Raw genomic sequence first — 15,569 nt, 5'->3', positions numbered from 1 at the left:
ATAAAATTTTATTATATTTTTGTTACAAGCCTCTTGCCGGGATACCCGACTAGAGGCTTGTAACAAAAATATAATAAAATTTTATCAGAATATGATATGCATATCATATTATGATATAATTTTGTTAGGCTCCGTTATCCATAGTACATAATAAAACAGAAATATAACATAATGTGTTTTATTTCCATTTATGATATTTTTTTGTTCATTTTTAACAACTTTATAACAAAATAAATAGATAGTTATGCATTTCAATAATATACAATATTATCGTGTATCGAACAGTATTATAATTTTGATACTTTGTATCAAACATTATAACTTGGTTTGATATGTTTTTGATAGAATTAAAACACATTTTGTTATATTTATGTTACTATTCATACACTTTTTGTTATAATTTTAGTTATTTTAACAACATCCTGCATCAAGTTTGTAACAACCTATGTTCGAAAAAAACTTATAACATAATAACATATGCTGATATAATTTTGTTATGTACCCTTAGTCGGGTACTGCTTCGCGACTAAAAACGGGTGAACCAACGTGCGCACTTAGATTTTTGATCAACTTTGCCGCGTCGCGAGTCGTTTCGCTATAGTGCGCAACTATACCCTCCACCGTGTGCATTATGCGCACTATTGAGAATCCAGTTTCGACGCGGCAAAGTTGGTCAAAAACCAAACTTGTTAACCCATTTTTCAACGCAAAGCAGTATATCTTATTGCCAATTGGGTCCTAAATTTTTTAATGAAATCTTGTTTTTATTTAATAACACGAAAGAGCATGTTACTCCAAACTACTTTAGCAATTTTTCCCGCTCAAATAATGGCTATATCATGTTTAAACTTTCATTTAAAAATTTGTTCCATAAATGAACCTTGACACTTTTGATCATGTTTGACGTTCGCTTAGTCGACAAAAACACCACAGGGGTTTTAGTTCGACCACTGGGGTTGTTCCTATCTGACATTTCGTAAGGGACACGGAAAACAAAATACACCCAAAATTTGAGTTTAAGCCAAAGGATGTGACAAAATCTAAAAAAATGTTTTTTGGGCTTAAACCAACGGAAAACATTAGAAAATTGAGTAAACATGTGTTTTTGGCCTAAACTTAAGCGTTTGGCACTAAAATTGGGACAGGGCTTTAGGACCCTATTCAATGCATTTACAACATCCACAGGAGTAATTTGAGTTATGATAAGAAAAAAATGCGTTTTCTTCTGAATTTTCATTCTTCTTATTTTTATTGCATATTTCATACCATGATCGATGAAATTCATGAAAAGTTAATGTATTTTGAAACACTTGTGCAAAAATTACAAGGATATTTTGTTGAGGAATAGATTCTCGTGCACATTTTGAACGTGGAAAACTAAATACTCACACGTCAGTTTCTATGGCACTTTAATAGAAGCACGCAACTTGCATTCAATGTACAATCCAACATATTGCGTTACTTGTTGGTTTTGTTAGCTACGACGCCATCCAATCTGGACAAACATTTCAAAAGGGCACATCGACATTGGTAAACATTGGCTTTGCAAGCCGCTGTTGAGCCCAATTCAACTCGATCACGCTCACCAATACCACTATCAGGAAGAGCTAACACCAATCTTTCCGATAGTGGAATTAGTTTGCGTGGGCGGGCTAAAAAGGGCTCAACAGCAACGTTTCTAAAAAAAGGCTCAAGACCTCTTGGGCCCTTTTCAAATGTTTGTCCAGATATGGCAAACATGGTGGGAGAATATTTTGGTGTGACAAAATTATTTAGGTGTGAGTCTATTGAAGGGAAAAATCCTCAATATCATTTGACAAATCAAGCTATCCGAAACTGGGGGCAGGAGGAACCACAATTACAGTTTGACCATGTTTAGTTCAAATTTGGTACAAAATGGGTTTGAGTAATTATACTGCCCGTGGCATGTTCTGAAAGTTAAAAGATGGCTAGGCTGAAAACCACTGCGCTATAGCATTACGTAATTCATATAAGAATCCAAGGCTTTACTCTCTTTTTTTAGTTTTGCGCCCTTCGCGCTGATGCTGATGCCAAGTGAGGTTCCACATGTGTCCAAAATATAACAGCGCGACAAGCCGACAATGCCCCACTTTCCCCTAAGTACAATGTGAGATTTTTTTCCTAGTGTCGGGCCCATCTCACTCGCTCTGTAAGTAGCAAAATCGGTGTTTATGCTGTGTGGGTGGTAGTAGTGGCGTTGTCAGCCGAGAAGCACCGCAGCACGTTGAAGTGCAATGTTATAATATTTTTCTTCATCTGTGGTGTCTTCCTCGTCTGCTTTCTACCTAACCAAGAAGAAGTATGGGATACTCCACCAGCCAGTGTCTTTCCGTTCATATGAAGCCAGCGAGCAACGTGCATATTTGGTATGGTATGCATTTCTCGTGTAGTGGTATGAACATCGTCTCGAAATGTATTTGTGAGAACATTTTTTTTTAGGTAAAGCAATCTCTATCTTGGAATGAGCTTTAACATTCGATTTTGTTTGTGTGCTCAGCGTATAGTTTAGCGCGAGTTAGTTTTCATTGGTCTGTTATGTAGAGCACCGCTGTCACCGGGTTCGGACGAAGAGTTGCGAGTAATGTGATACGATTCCGTCCGGGAGTGAGCAGTGTTTAGTGTTTATTATAAGTGACAAATAGATCTCTGCATATATTACAAATCAAGATATTGAAAGTTAATATTAATTCTGGTGAAAATAATGCAACGCATGAACGCCGAAATTCCCTTGCTATGAGAGGTATGTAAAACGTCGTGTCAAGGAATCTCATGGTTGCGGTATTGTGTTAACCATGTATTGAGAAGACTGAAGTGAAGTCCGGAGCCGATTAGTGTCAGTGTATGATGCCGCTTATATCTGTACATGATGAAATACGCTGTAGAAGACGCTCTTTTGAATGTATCTCATTCCGGAAACCATTCTGAACAGAAAGTGATGCTTTGTATAGAAAAGTTGCTAAAAGGAAACAGAGGACAGAGACCCCAAAGTAAACTGTAATCGTCTATCTTCTACAGCGGGAATCACAAATACTCCCAATAATGTTGATTTTTTTCATGCATTAGTGTAGTACAAGGATGAATGGCGGTTGTACATACGGATTATATACGAAAAAAAAATGAGCGTGCATTTGCCATTTTTTTCAGTTTTCGAAGAGTGAAACCAGTTGCCCCTGCATTTTGAAATTTGGTTGTTCAGTTTGCTCACCTACCGTAATTGAATCTGATTATATTTTAATATAGTTATATTTTTATTTTTTGAGAGCAATGTTATACATAAGCTAAAAAAGATATGACTTTTTGTTCGTTTCTGTTATAGAAAAAAAATACCCGTTTACGTTACGCGTATCTGTAGCAAAACTGTATCTGTATCAGGTATCAGAATTCGACTCACAGGAACCATTGAAAAGCAATAAATCAACGTTACACGTTTTCTCATAGGGTAAGTAGGAATCCAAAAAAAGTTGAATGTTTTGTTTTGACCGTGTAAAAAAACTTCAAAACAATATGTATAAATTATAGCCGTTGAAACATAGAAAATTTCAAAATATGTTTTTTTTTGTGATTTAATATAATTATACTTCTATTGAGTAAGCAAAGGAATGTTTTTTTAGTAATTATTCAACTGTTCACTCCTGACAGGTTCGCTACCTGGGATTAGAATAGGCACACTATCTTGATGCTACCTTTACTGTCCCTATTCGCATGAAAGTTTTATGTATATAGGAAATCCATAAAACATGGGACAATGATGCACGATTACATTTTCAGATCGACGTAGGTAACCTGCATACGGATGGAGGAAAAAATAGAACTATTTCTAAATCTACATTTTTACAATTTGACATTATTTTTTACGCGTATCCTCAAAACTTCACATACAAGTAGCACGCGACCAAAAATTCTGATTTTTTGTCATTTTTCCAAAACAACTTAATGACGAAATTGTACACCGCATTTTTTTGACGTTAACTACGTCTTACGGCAATATACTAGGTGTCAATTAAAAATCTAATTGCGACCGTCATGAAATAATGTTAGATTTTGAACTCTAATAACTCAATCATTTATCGGTAGATTTTCAATATTTTCCCACCAATCCCAATCGGCCGGAAATTGATACAACATTTCACTCAAATGGAGAAAACTATTGATTTTTGACGATAAACTATTGAAAATTGGGTGTTACTCGAATCTAACAGTTGAAACGGCCCTTTTCATGAATAATTGACAACACGGCAAATTGAAATTGACGATATCGATGACTGGAGCACTTCTCCGAAAGGAGAGTTCCTCGTTGTTCTTAAATGCACAAACCATTACATATTACATTCTAATTTATAACTAAACTGTCGTGAATCGCAAGTCAGTCCCATCTGTAAAAAGTAGGCATTGAGAAAATGGGCTGTGAAGTTTCCAAACTCGTTTTCCATACGAATATTCAAAAAATCCCAGAAGATTGAAACATGATCAGATGTTAATGAAACTTTCACAATTTGCTTTTCACTTCGATATCTTTCCGAGAAAAATATAGAGATGATCAAAACACGGTTCTTTTTTGCGTTACACGGGGCGGAAATCTGTAGTGGGACTGATATGCGGTTACTTTTCATTATGGGACAATTTGACTTGCTGTTTTTTTTCCTAATTTTTCCGAACAAATCATAGTATCTTATGAGTGGATCTGAAAGAGCAATGGAAACTATGTTGAAAACTGAATTCAACTCAACTTTGACGAAAATGCAGATGGGACTGACTTGCGATTCACGGCAGTTAAGGAAGGCTGCAATTATGAAAATTAAAAAAAAATTGGCTAAAATTCAAATGCACCAAATCACTTGGCGTAGTTAACGTCATGCGGTATGGACAGTAGAAGCATTAACCTAAGAATGCTAATGTCGCTGCTGTTCGTGTTACCAACATCTAGTTTGCCACGAACAGACAGCCTGAGTACCGGGCATCAAAGTGTCAAATTAATTATAAAAACATAAACAACGACAAGGCATTGAACAAACAATGAAAAACCACAATTAAAGGTAAAAATAATTAAAATCAGTTTTGTGACAACAGCGCTACTAGCGTTCTATTACTAATATTTCTATTGTATGGACCAATAGGCCAGGAGAAGTGGATGAACTTGTCATTCATTTTCCTGTCAATTTCCATACAAAATCAACTTTTTCTCTGCTATAAATTCATTCTATGTGAACCACTTCCCCTGGCCTATAGGCCAGGAGAAGTGGATGAACTTGTCATTCATTTTTCTGTCAAATCTCATACAAAATCTACTTTTTCTCTGACAGAAATTCACTCTAGGTGAACCACTTCCCCTGGCCTATGCACGAGTTCACTTGTTGACATTTGAGCGGTGCCGTGTTATTTACGTGACCACAGCAACGAGAGAATGCGGCTCCGCATGTCTTGTACACTATCCCCTTTGATTTGTTTCAATAGATCAATGCACGAGTTCACTAATTTGACGTTTGAGTGGTGCCGAATGAATCATTTTTGCGGATGTGTTAAGGTGAAACATCTCGGAGTTCAAAGATGGCCGTCACAATGGCCGACTTGTGACCCTACTCGCGTTTTCAAAGGCACAAAACTGGATAAATAGTACGCAAACGATCCTGATCTTCTTATTTTAAGCTTTCTGCTAGTGCACAAAGCCAAAAAAAAGTACACTGTTGTTGGATGCTTCCTTCGCGAGATTAGTGACTTTAAAGTTTCAGTGTAATCTTAGAAGTTGGATTCAAAACTGTTTCATCTTAAAATCCACATAAAAGAACCTGGACCTGGGAGTAACACCGCCCATACAACTCCATTGGAAAATAACGAGCAAACATCTCTGGTTCCCACTGACAGCTCAATGTTTGTAAACAAAATAACCGTTTAAGGACTAACAATCAATGATGGCGAAATCTTTTTCTCCGATAAATTTATTTTCTTGCATAACAACGGTAATTCGAACAAACGGTTGCAAACTATTGGATTGCAGTACAGAGAGTCAATTTAGAAACACATTTTAGTATTGGAGGAAAATTTCCCCAATATGATTAGGCCAATGTACGTTGTTGCTCTTGAGTTTGATGCTGACCACGAAAACATGGTTTCCTAGCACCGGGTTGGGGAGTAAGGTCTATCTTTTCAATCATCGTCATCAGTTTTATGACTGCGCATTTCTAGCGTACACTCAAAAAATCCAAACGTCATTGCTACGTGAAAAATCACGTAGATCATTCCAAATTCATTTTACCTCCGCTTCACCTGACTAAGATAAAGCTCACCAAACCATTCATAACCACCAAATAGTGACTCTGTAATGTTTACTGAGGTTACCTATCGCACTTACGTGAAATTCACGTAGGTGCCTAAGTTCATTTTGACATCTGCATAGTGTAAATACATTCGGTGTTGAGCTTAAATCCTAAGATGGCACCCGCTTGATTTTTGAAGAACTTCAGAAGCTGCTGCTGCTTTAAACACTGTGTAAGATTGATTTCAAGGTAAATTTGCTTTGAATACCGAAGAATCCCTGCATTACTTCATATTTCATACCTGATTTATAACCTCTTTCAATTATAGCACGCGAAGGCTACAACAAGACAGACCAAACTCACAAAATTGGGGAAACAGGATTCAAAATGCTCAGATTGACAATAAAAACATCACCATCTTTTAAGTTTAAGTTTTTTTTCCAATCGGGAATTAGTTTTCTTTCAAAGCCTATTAAAAATAATATTGGTCTTTATTACTGTTAAATTTAATGCAAAACCATCTAGGTCCTATTGAAACGCTTCGTAAAGGCTACCGGAAAATCCACGTAGCTCTTACGTTTAGCGACGGTGGAATGGACGATCTTCCAAAGTTCATGCGTTCATTCAGGGCTACCTATGATTTACGTAAGAGCTACGTGAAAATATCGATGGAAAAAAATCACTTATGTTTTTACGTAACAATGACGTTTGGATTATTTTGACTGTAGCTTTTCATACAAGCGAAACCTAAAATGAAAAATAATTCTCGACTACTTTTTCAAATCGACGTAAATAACTTTCATACGGTTTTGAGAAAACTAATGGACCAATGCACGAGTTCACTAATTTGATGTTTGATCGGTGCCGAATTCACTTGTTTCCATGGTCACGTAAATAACACGGCACCGCTTAAACGTCAACGAGTGAACAAGTGAACACGTGCATTGATCCATTGAGAAGAATCAAAACCTGTCTTCTAAAACTGTTTTAAAATGAATCACCTTTTTTACATTTTTTCGCCATGTACATCGCTCAAATTTTGCATACAATCAGATCACGTTCAAAAACTAGGTAGTTTCTATTAAATACAACAAAAATAATTATAACAAAATGATAAGCCGTTTCACACAGTTACTTTCGACGTTTTTCTACCAGTGTAAAATCGGCTCAAGTAGTGTTTTGTTTTGATTCGTGGTTAAGTCACTTTGTCTCTCTATACAGCGGGGCGGCGAAAGTAGTGGTTAGGTTGCGAAAGTTGAAAATCTTACTTTCGTCGTTTTGTAAATCCCGAAATTAAACGTTCTAAAAATGAAAAATTTAGTTTAGTAGGAGCGGAACATGTAGAATTCGTCTGCGGTACACGAAGGATCAATTAAGTAATTTTATTCATTTTTTTGTCTTGAGATAATTTGAATAAGTTTTCGAGAATTATTAAAACATTTATGATCGAAAAAAAAAACGCCTTTTGAGAAGAAGCAAAGAGGTAGCTGACACAATAACTTGGTGTAATGCTGCAATTACGAACATTTTTGGATTCTTTTTCATTTGCTCCATGTCCCCGTTTGATAAGATGAGGCATTGTTAAAAATCATGCTGGATTGTAATCCCAGGTCTCCTGTCTTGTAAAATGGCTTATGCGCTCGTTGCCATGGTCACGTAAATAACACGTCACCCCGCAAACGTCAGATAGTGAACTCGTACATCGATGCATTACTTACGACGTGGTGTAAGATTCACTCAAGTACTGTTTTGTTTTGATTCGTCACTTTGTCTCTCCATAACAGTGCGGTGAAAATAGTGGTTAGGTCGCGGAAGTTGTACATCTTACTGACATAATTTTGTAATTCCGAAATGTTATAAAAGTAAAAGTTGAGTTGGTTCGAAATGGAACGTGTAGAATTTCGTCTGCAAAACACGTAGGATAGATAAACTAAGTTTGTTTACTGTTCTGACTTACGGTTGTTTGATTACGTTTTCGAGAATGGTTCATGAGCTATTTTACGAAGCTGGTCAAATGACAGGAGACCTGGGATTAAAGTTCACCTTTTCAATCATCGTCATCAGTTTTTTCGAAGATGATGGTTGATGACTGTGCGCATTTCTAGCGTAGCTTTTCACACAGGCAAAAACTTGAATGAGAATATTTATTTAAATATTTCTGATCACAAATTTGCCTTTTATGTGAAATATGGGTAACAAAGAGGTAGCTGATACAATAATTAGGTGTAATATTGCAGTAAAGAACATTTTAGGATCTCTTTTTTTGTTATTTTCTCCATGTCCGTGTTCAATAAGATCAGACGTTGTTGAAAATCACGCTTGATTTTATCAAAACAAAGTCCCAGGTCTCTTGTCAATTGACGCCGCAGTGACGATCAGCTGTTCCGAAACGTCTCATAAAACGGCTTATTGGATAATGAGCCATTTTACGAAGCTGGTCAAATGACAGGAGACCTGGGAGGGAATTTTACCTTTTCAATCATCGTCATCAGTTTACGCGATATGATGGTTGATGACTGTGCGCATTTCTAGCGTAGCTTTTCATACAGGTGAAAACTTAAATGATACAATATTGACTTCGCAGCACAAATCTGGAGTTCGCCTGTTGGACTTCCGAAGCGAACTTTTGGACGAAGCAACTGTCATTGCTCTGCCGGCTCGGCTTTTATCTCGAATTTTTTTGAGAACAGTCCGACATCACGTCGACGGAAGAAGTTTCACCACAACGGAGGATTTGTCAGTTCGAGCGCGCCAAAATCCTACCGATTGAAAATGTGTTGGCGGTGCTTAAGGTGCAACTGTTTGCTATACATAAAATGATGATAAGTTTTGTAGTTTTGGGGATATTAATCCCGTTCTACCGGACAGAGATGAATTGAAAGTGTATCAACATGCCTGTTGTTAGCAAGCATATGATCCGATAGATCACCGAAGGACCGATATGATATAAAACAGAAATATTTTCTTTTCAACGATAGTTTGAGCATAGATTGTTCATGGATGCCACGAGAGTTTATCGTGTGTTACCTTAAGATCGTTTATAAAGAAGAGAAAATTGAGCGAAGTCCTCTTTCTGAATTTTATCGGGATGCACAATAACTAGGTGTAATGTTGCAGTAACGAACATTTTTGGATATCTTATTTTGTAATTTTCTCCATGCCCCCCTTTGGTAAGATGAGGCGTTGTTAAAAATCACGCTGGATTTTATCAAAACAAAATTCCAGGTCTCTTGTCAATTGACGTCTTTGCGACGATCAGACGATCCGAAACGTCTCGTAAAAGGGCTTATAACCAAAACAGCCGCCATGAAAAGCATAGATTGCGCCACCGTTGTGGAACAGCGGTGAACTGTTATTTCCAAACAAATCCGCGTTCCAATCGAGCAGGAGACCTGTCAAAACTGGAACATGACGTCACTCTTGTTTTTAGGCACTCTTGGTGGCACCACTGTTTTGATGCGGTAAGTATCGAAAAAATACTTCCAATGATTCAGCACAACGGTGGCATCCCGACTAAGGGTACATAACAAAATTATATCAGCATATGTTATTATGTTATAAGTTTTTTTCGAACATAGGTTGTTACAAACTTGATGCAGGATGTTGTTAAAATAACTAAAATTATAACAAAAAGTGTATGAATAGTAACATAAATATAACAAAATGTGTTTTAATTCTATCAAAAACATATCAAACCAAGTTATAATGTTTGATACAAAGTATCAAAATTATAATACTGTTCGATACACGATAATATTGTATATTATTGAAATGCATAACTATCTATTTATTTTGTTATAAAGTTGTTAAAAATGAACAAAAAAATATCATAAATGGAAATAAAACACATTATGTTATATTTCTGTTTTATTATGTACTATGGATAACGGAGCCTAACAAAATTATATCATAATATGATATGCATATCATATTCTGATAAAATTTTATTATATTTTTGTTACAAGCCTCTAGTCGGGATATGTACACACAAAATTGAATTGGATTCGCACCAAATCGAGCGCTTCTGGATATCCGAGGTATTGAAAGCAAAACCATTGCGGCATTATGGAGTGAGTCTAGTGGCCGAGCGGTTATTGTCGTGAGGCAGTTAAGCGTATCGTGTCATAGTGTGTGGGTTCGATTCCCGCTGCAGCCAATGAAACTTTTCACCAGGAATGTTTCTTGGCCGTACCACTGGAGCATGCTTGTCTTTTGTCTAGTGTTAAGGTGAAACAGTTTGGAATCAACTTCTAAGATTGCACTAACACTTCAAAGGCACAAATCTCGCGAAGAAAGCATCCCAAAACAGTGCACTTTTTATTTTGGCTTTGTGCACTAGCAGAAAGCTTAAAATAAGAAGATCAGGAACGTTTGCCACCTTCTTCTTCTTCTTGGCATCAACGTCCTCACTGGGACAAAGCCTGCTTCTCAGATTAGTGTTCTTATGAGCACTTCCACAGTTATTAACTGAGAGCTTTCTTTGCCGATTGACCATTTTTGCATGTGTATATCGTGTGGCAGGTACGAAGATACTCTATGCCCTGGGAATCGAGAAAATTTCCTTTACGAAAAGATCCTCGACCAGCGGGATTCGAACCCACGACCCTCAGCATGGTCATGCTGAATAGCTGCGCGTTTACCGCTACGGCTATCTAGGCCCCTACGTTTGCCACCTATTTCTCCAGTTTTGTGCCTTTGAAAACGTGAGTAGGGGGAGGAGTCGGCCATTGTGCCGGCCATCTTTTGATACCCAACGAATATCTTAAATTTGATTGAACCAGTTTCATTTAGGTGTCATCCAAAAATGACGTCCATCATTGAGGGGGGGGGGGGATGTCTTTGAAAGTGTGACAGTGCGTGTATTAGGTATTGGAAAAAGCGTGACACAGGGGGAGGGGGGTCTAGAAATCCCGAAAAACGATGGACGTCATATTTGAACCGTCCCTGTGCTCTGGCTTTATGTCGAATCGACAATAGTTTATAGGGCCGAGAGATATCAGAGCATATTGAAAAAAAAAAAAATATCCTATAATGTTGATATTATCGATAATATTGATATTTGCACAGCCCTATATGATTTGGAATTATAATAAATCTTCGAGCTTTTTAGTGGAATATATATATGTATGCCACACACAAACAAACGTCACACTCATTGATGTCCATCGACTACCTATTTAACGGTCGATTCAAATATATGGTTGGTGGCCAATCCACCACCCGCAGCGCTCGTGTCGTTTTTGTTCGTTTACACACTAATTTTGTTCTCGCGACTATGATTTTAATCGCAATTTGTTCTAAGTGTTATAACGATTTTTTTTTTCGTTTTATTTTCTTTAAATCATTTGTCGATCTAAGCATGATTTGAGTAATGACTTATTTATATTCGCAATTTTATCAATTTCGTGGTTTTGATTTTGCTGATTTTTATATTTGATTATCTCCACCCCTATATGTTTTTTTCTTGAAGGCTTCAATCGATTTTTGACAATATTACAATTTTGAGTTTTTACTATAACAATGTTTATTTATTTTTTACTGAAACATTTCTTCTCTGTTCTACTACTACAGCGGGATATGCTAATTAAAACACGACTGCCTTCCATCTAGCGAATCCTGCCCGTTAGTTGGAACGACTGTTCAAAAATAACTTCTGATCATTGAAAACATTATGATCTCTGTGATAAGTATAGTTTTACACATGTGTTTTGAATTCTATGGACAATTGAGCTAATAAATGGTAAACTTGCATGCAAGTTGGCTGAAAAAGTAAAGTTTTGCATCGTGGTTTTCACCGCACCGGTTGGGAATCTATGCTATGAAAGGGAGATTCGCAGTAGTGGACAGTGTGATCCAAACGAACATGCGTTGTGTCTTTTTTCAATCTTTTCTTGAGAAGTAATATAATCGTGTTAAAATTGTTTTGGTTAAAAAAAATGAAAATTTAGCTTTTTTAGCATTTTTGTTCTATCGATTAAATGTGTTTGATTTTTCCTATTATTTAATAAAGTTTTGAAAGTAGCCTAAAAGTACAAAATTCATTATTAGCAATAATAATGTCATGATCGTCTTGAAACATTTTCCTTGAATCGAAGCACGGTGAGTTAGGTAAAACACTTGTGTAAAACACCATATTTGTCGCCATTATCCCAAATCTTCCAAACCTCCTGAATGAAATGCCTAATATTCACATACATACTCCTTCATTGTGGGATGATCATGCATATGCCGTCTTTTACGATGTTATCAATCTCCATATGCACCTAAACTGGATTTAAAAATATCTGGCAGTAAATGGAAACCGAATTTTGTAATATACCTTTTTAGTATAGTAGGGTAGTATAGACTGTCCCTTAGTGGACAGTCCCCTATAGTCGCACTAGTGGCTTTTTACGACCGTTTTGATATAAATCTTTTCAAAATATTTTTTGACATGAAGGTCAGGAGCTATTCATCTAAGTACCATTGATACACAGCTTGATTTTGTTCAAAAAATGATTAAATAATTAGTTTTGCTTAAAATTTGAGCTCTCTTGCGCCTATAGTAAACCTACTGTTCCTATAGTAGCACTACTGAGAACTATTTTTTATTATACAAAATGATTAATGAATTAAGAACTTTTTGGATATCAAACGAAAGCTTTTGATCCACTTTTTAAAGGAAAAATATAAAAGCTTTGTAAAAGTATGGTTTTGATTAGTATTTTGCCAACGCCGTGATGCTAGTGCTACTATAGGAACAGAAATTAGAAATAGTGCTGCTATAAGCGCACATGTATTCCTATAGTGGCACAAGCGATAATAAATACAACCATATAAGTTATCGTATTTTTCATATTTTTCTCACAAAACCAATATAAAAAGCTTTTGAATGATGTAAAAATAATGCCACTAGCGTTATTTTTCGATTTTATACGATTTTTTGTTCTTAACTATGCGGCTATTGGTACATCGACCCTATAAATTCGGTTTCTTATTTACTTATAAATATTCCACCAAACAGCTCGAATATTTAATATTAAATATCTGGCGGTTACACTAAGTGACCAGCCCACCTGAGTCGTCCAGTAATTGGTACACTTATTTTTTTATTCTTTATCAAGTCTCTGCGATCAATTGTTAGTATTCAAGTATTAGTTTTTACTCTACGTTTTTAAAAACGACATATAAGGTTCAAATGGTATATCAAACTAACAACCCTGGTTAGGCCGTAAAGGATAATACATAAAACAAAAGTTGAACAAAAACCACTCGATAGTTCGAATTCAACTAGGGTGATTTGTTGTATTTTGTTCTCTTCGTCATGGGTAGTTTTCTAAAAGCTGTTGCTTTCAAAATTTGCATCAATACTTCTAGCATGAAAACACATCTTACTGCTGAATTTCAGAAGATTTGGGCAACAAAATCCTTCCTTGATGAAAAGAACGATATGGTCGAAAACACGTAAGTTCCCCTATGTTAATAGGAATTAAGATTTTTTTATTCAGTGTTTTCATCGTAAGGTGACAGTTGCGTTTATTTTTGTGCTTCAAGTTAATGACTGCTGATAAATTTTTGAAATTGTTCTCGATGAATCAACTGTTTGACTGTATATCCCTGCATAACCATTTTCTGTGGAATTGAGCTTTAACTTGACCATTCCAATGGCTTAGGAAACGTCTATGAATTACGTCATGAAATATTTAACCATTTTGACACCCTAATTTCCGGTGTCTTACTTTTTGTATGGGGACTTCGAAAATTTTTTTATGAATTGTCACCTCTCACCTTCCCCTTAAGAGCGTGACGCAACATATGGACGACCCCTTCATTTATTTATTTATTTATTGTGAAAATAATGTAACGTAATGGGCATGAATAACAACTCATCAATTAAAAAATACTGTTCTAAACAGAAAACACCGGTTTTGAATGACGACGATTTTTAATCGTTGATCATGCAAGATTTCACGGATGTTTTCCATCGTACAAAATATCATTAAATTTAACCTATTCAACGTTCAATAAGATGTCTTCGAAGTTTCGCTATATATTCAGAGGGAATCATTATTCGTTTTGTGTGCTACAATTTTGTTTTCAAGCATATGTTTCAAATAGTGGAGCTTCAAGAAAAAAGGATTAAAAATAATGCCCAAACTTTAGCTCAATCCGTATTTGAAACACAATCCGATAGTTGATAGTAGTTACTTGATCATCGATCTGTTTCATTGGCAGGTACATCGAACAGGTTCCATTATGCTCGCTGAGGTAGAAACCCACCACTGTGTTCAGTGGGCCATGCATTGGTCACTAAGCATCATTTACCGTCACAATTTTGCATGTATATATATGTGTGTATAATGTATATATTTCCTCCGGATGAAACCGTTTCAAGTGAAAAAAAATCGACCATTCCCAACCCAAATGCTTTTGATGCCTCTGATGAGCAAAATAAAGGAAAAAAAAGCTTGGAAAACTATTTCATATACTTTTTTTCTGCCACAGAGCAGTCTTATTCCCGTTGCCATTTGTGCTCTCTTTCACCCTAGCCGGTGGTGTGTAGCTCAGAGTATTTTGAGACGAACAGAAGAGTTTTCTTTCCTGAACCCGTATATCCTTTTATACACTAAGGCGTTTATGATGATGGTGTTCATTTTTTTTTCTTTTTAGGGGGAGTTATGTAAAAAGTTGAAATAAAAATTAAGGGGTGGCACTAATCAATACACACGAATACAGCGCGACATCGCAGTCTGGAGTTAAAAAAATTCTCAAACCAGAACCCATGAGCTACTCCCGCTAGCTACATTAACAGTTCAAATTTGCCGTTTTTTTTTCTTCTGACTGTTGCGACTGTGCTTCGTTCCAACCAACCAACCTGAAAATGGAAAGAGTGAGAGAGAACTTGCCTCATAATGTCTAGTTCTTAAATAACGTGCACCACTGCTAGAGGTTCAAGGCCGGTGAGTCTGAAAGAAATAATTATACTGGAGCATTGTAGTCCAGTCGTCATGTCGTTCGCCTTTTTCTTTTTAGTTTAGTTTTTTCTTCTTGTTGATTCTCCAGGAACAGAAAATCTACTTACTTGATTTAGACCTATCTACAAAAATTATTCAAATAACGTATTGATTACTTATTTCAATTTCAATTTTGATTTTGAAAATATTTTAATATTACTAGTTAATTACAAATTTAAATATTTGTTTAAAGTACTAGTTAAACAAAAAAAAAACAATTTTTTGAATCATAATAGGATTTGGTTGTAAACAGAAAACTAGCATGATCGACTACCCATATTATGAATATATATCGGGGCTTAAT

At 36.0% G+C, this 15,569-nt stretch overlaps 1 protein-coding gene across 6 annotated transcripts in view; it reads left to right on the top strand.

Annotated features, from left to right (window-relative positions):
* LOC23687660 (longitudinals lacking protein, isoforms H/M/V) overlaps nucleotides 1–15,569 on the top strand; it is a 221,902-nt gene that overhangs the window by 171,268 nt on the left and 35,065 nt on the right. Inside the window, exon 1 of one of the 6 annotated variants that reach the window (XM_021844274.1) lies at nucleotides 2,535–2,761. The exons of the other annotated variants lie outside the window; for them this stretch is intronic. The gene's annotated coding sequence lies outside the window, so the exon portion shown is untranslated. Of the gene's footprint in view, nucleotides 1–2,534; nucleotides 2,762–15,569 lie in introns of those variants that run through there. 6 annotated transcript variants of the gene reach the window in all.

This window comes from Aedes aegypti, chromosome 2, assembly GCF_002204515.2.
Source record: "Aedes aegypti strain LVP_AGWG chromosome 2, AaegL5.0 Primary Assembly, whole genome shotgun sequence".
NCBI lineage: Eukaryota > Metazoa > Arthropoda > Insecta > Diptera > Culicidae > Aedes > Aedes aegypti.
Note: the sequence above shows the minus strand (reverse complement) of the source record. Positions and strands in the feature narration are given on the sequence as shown.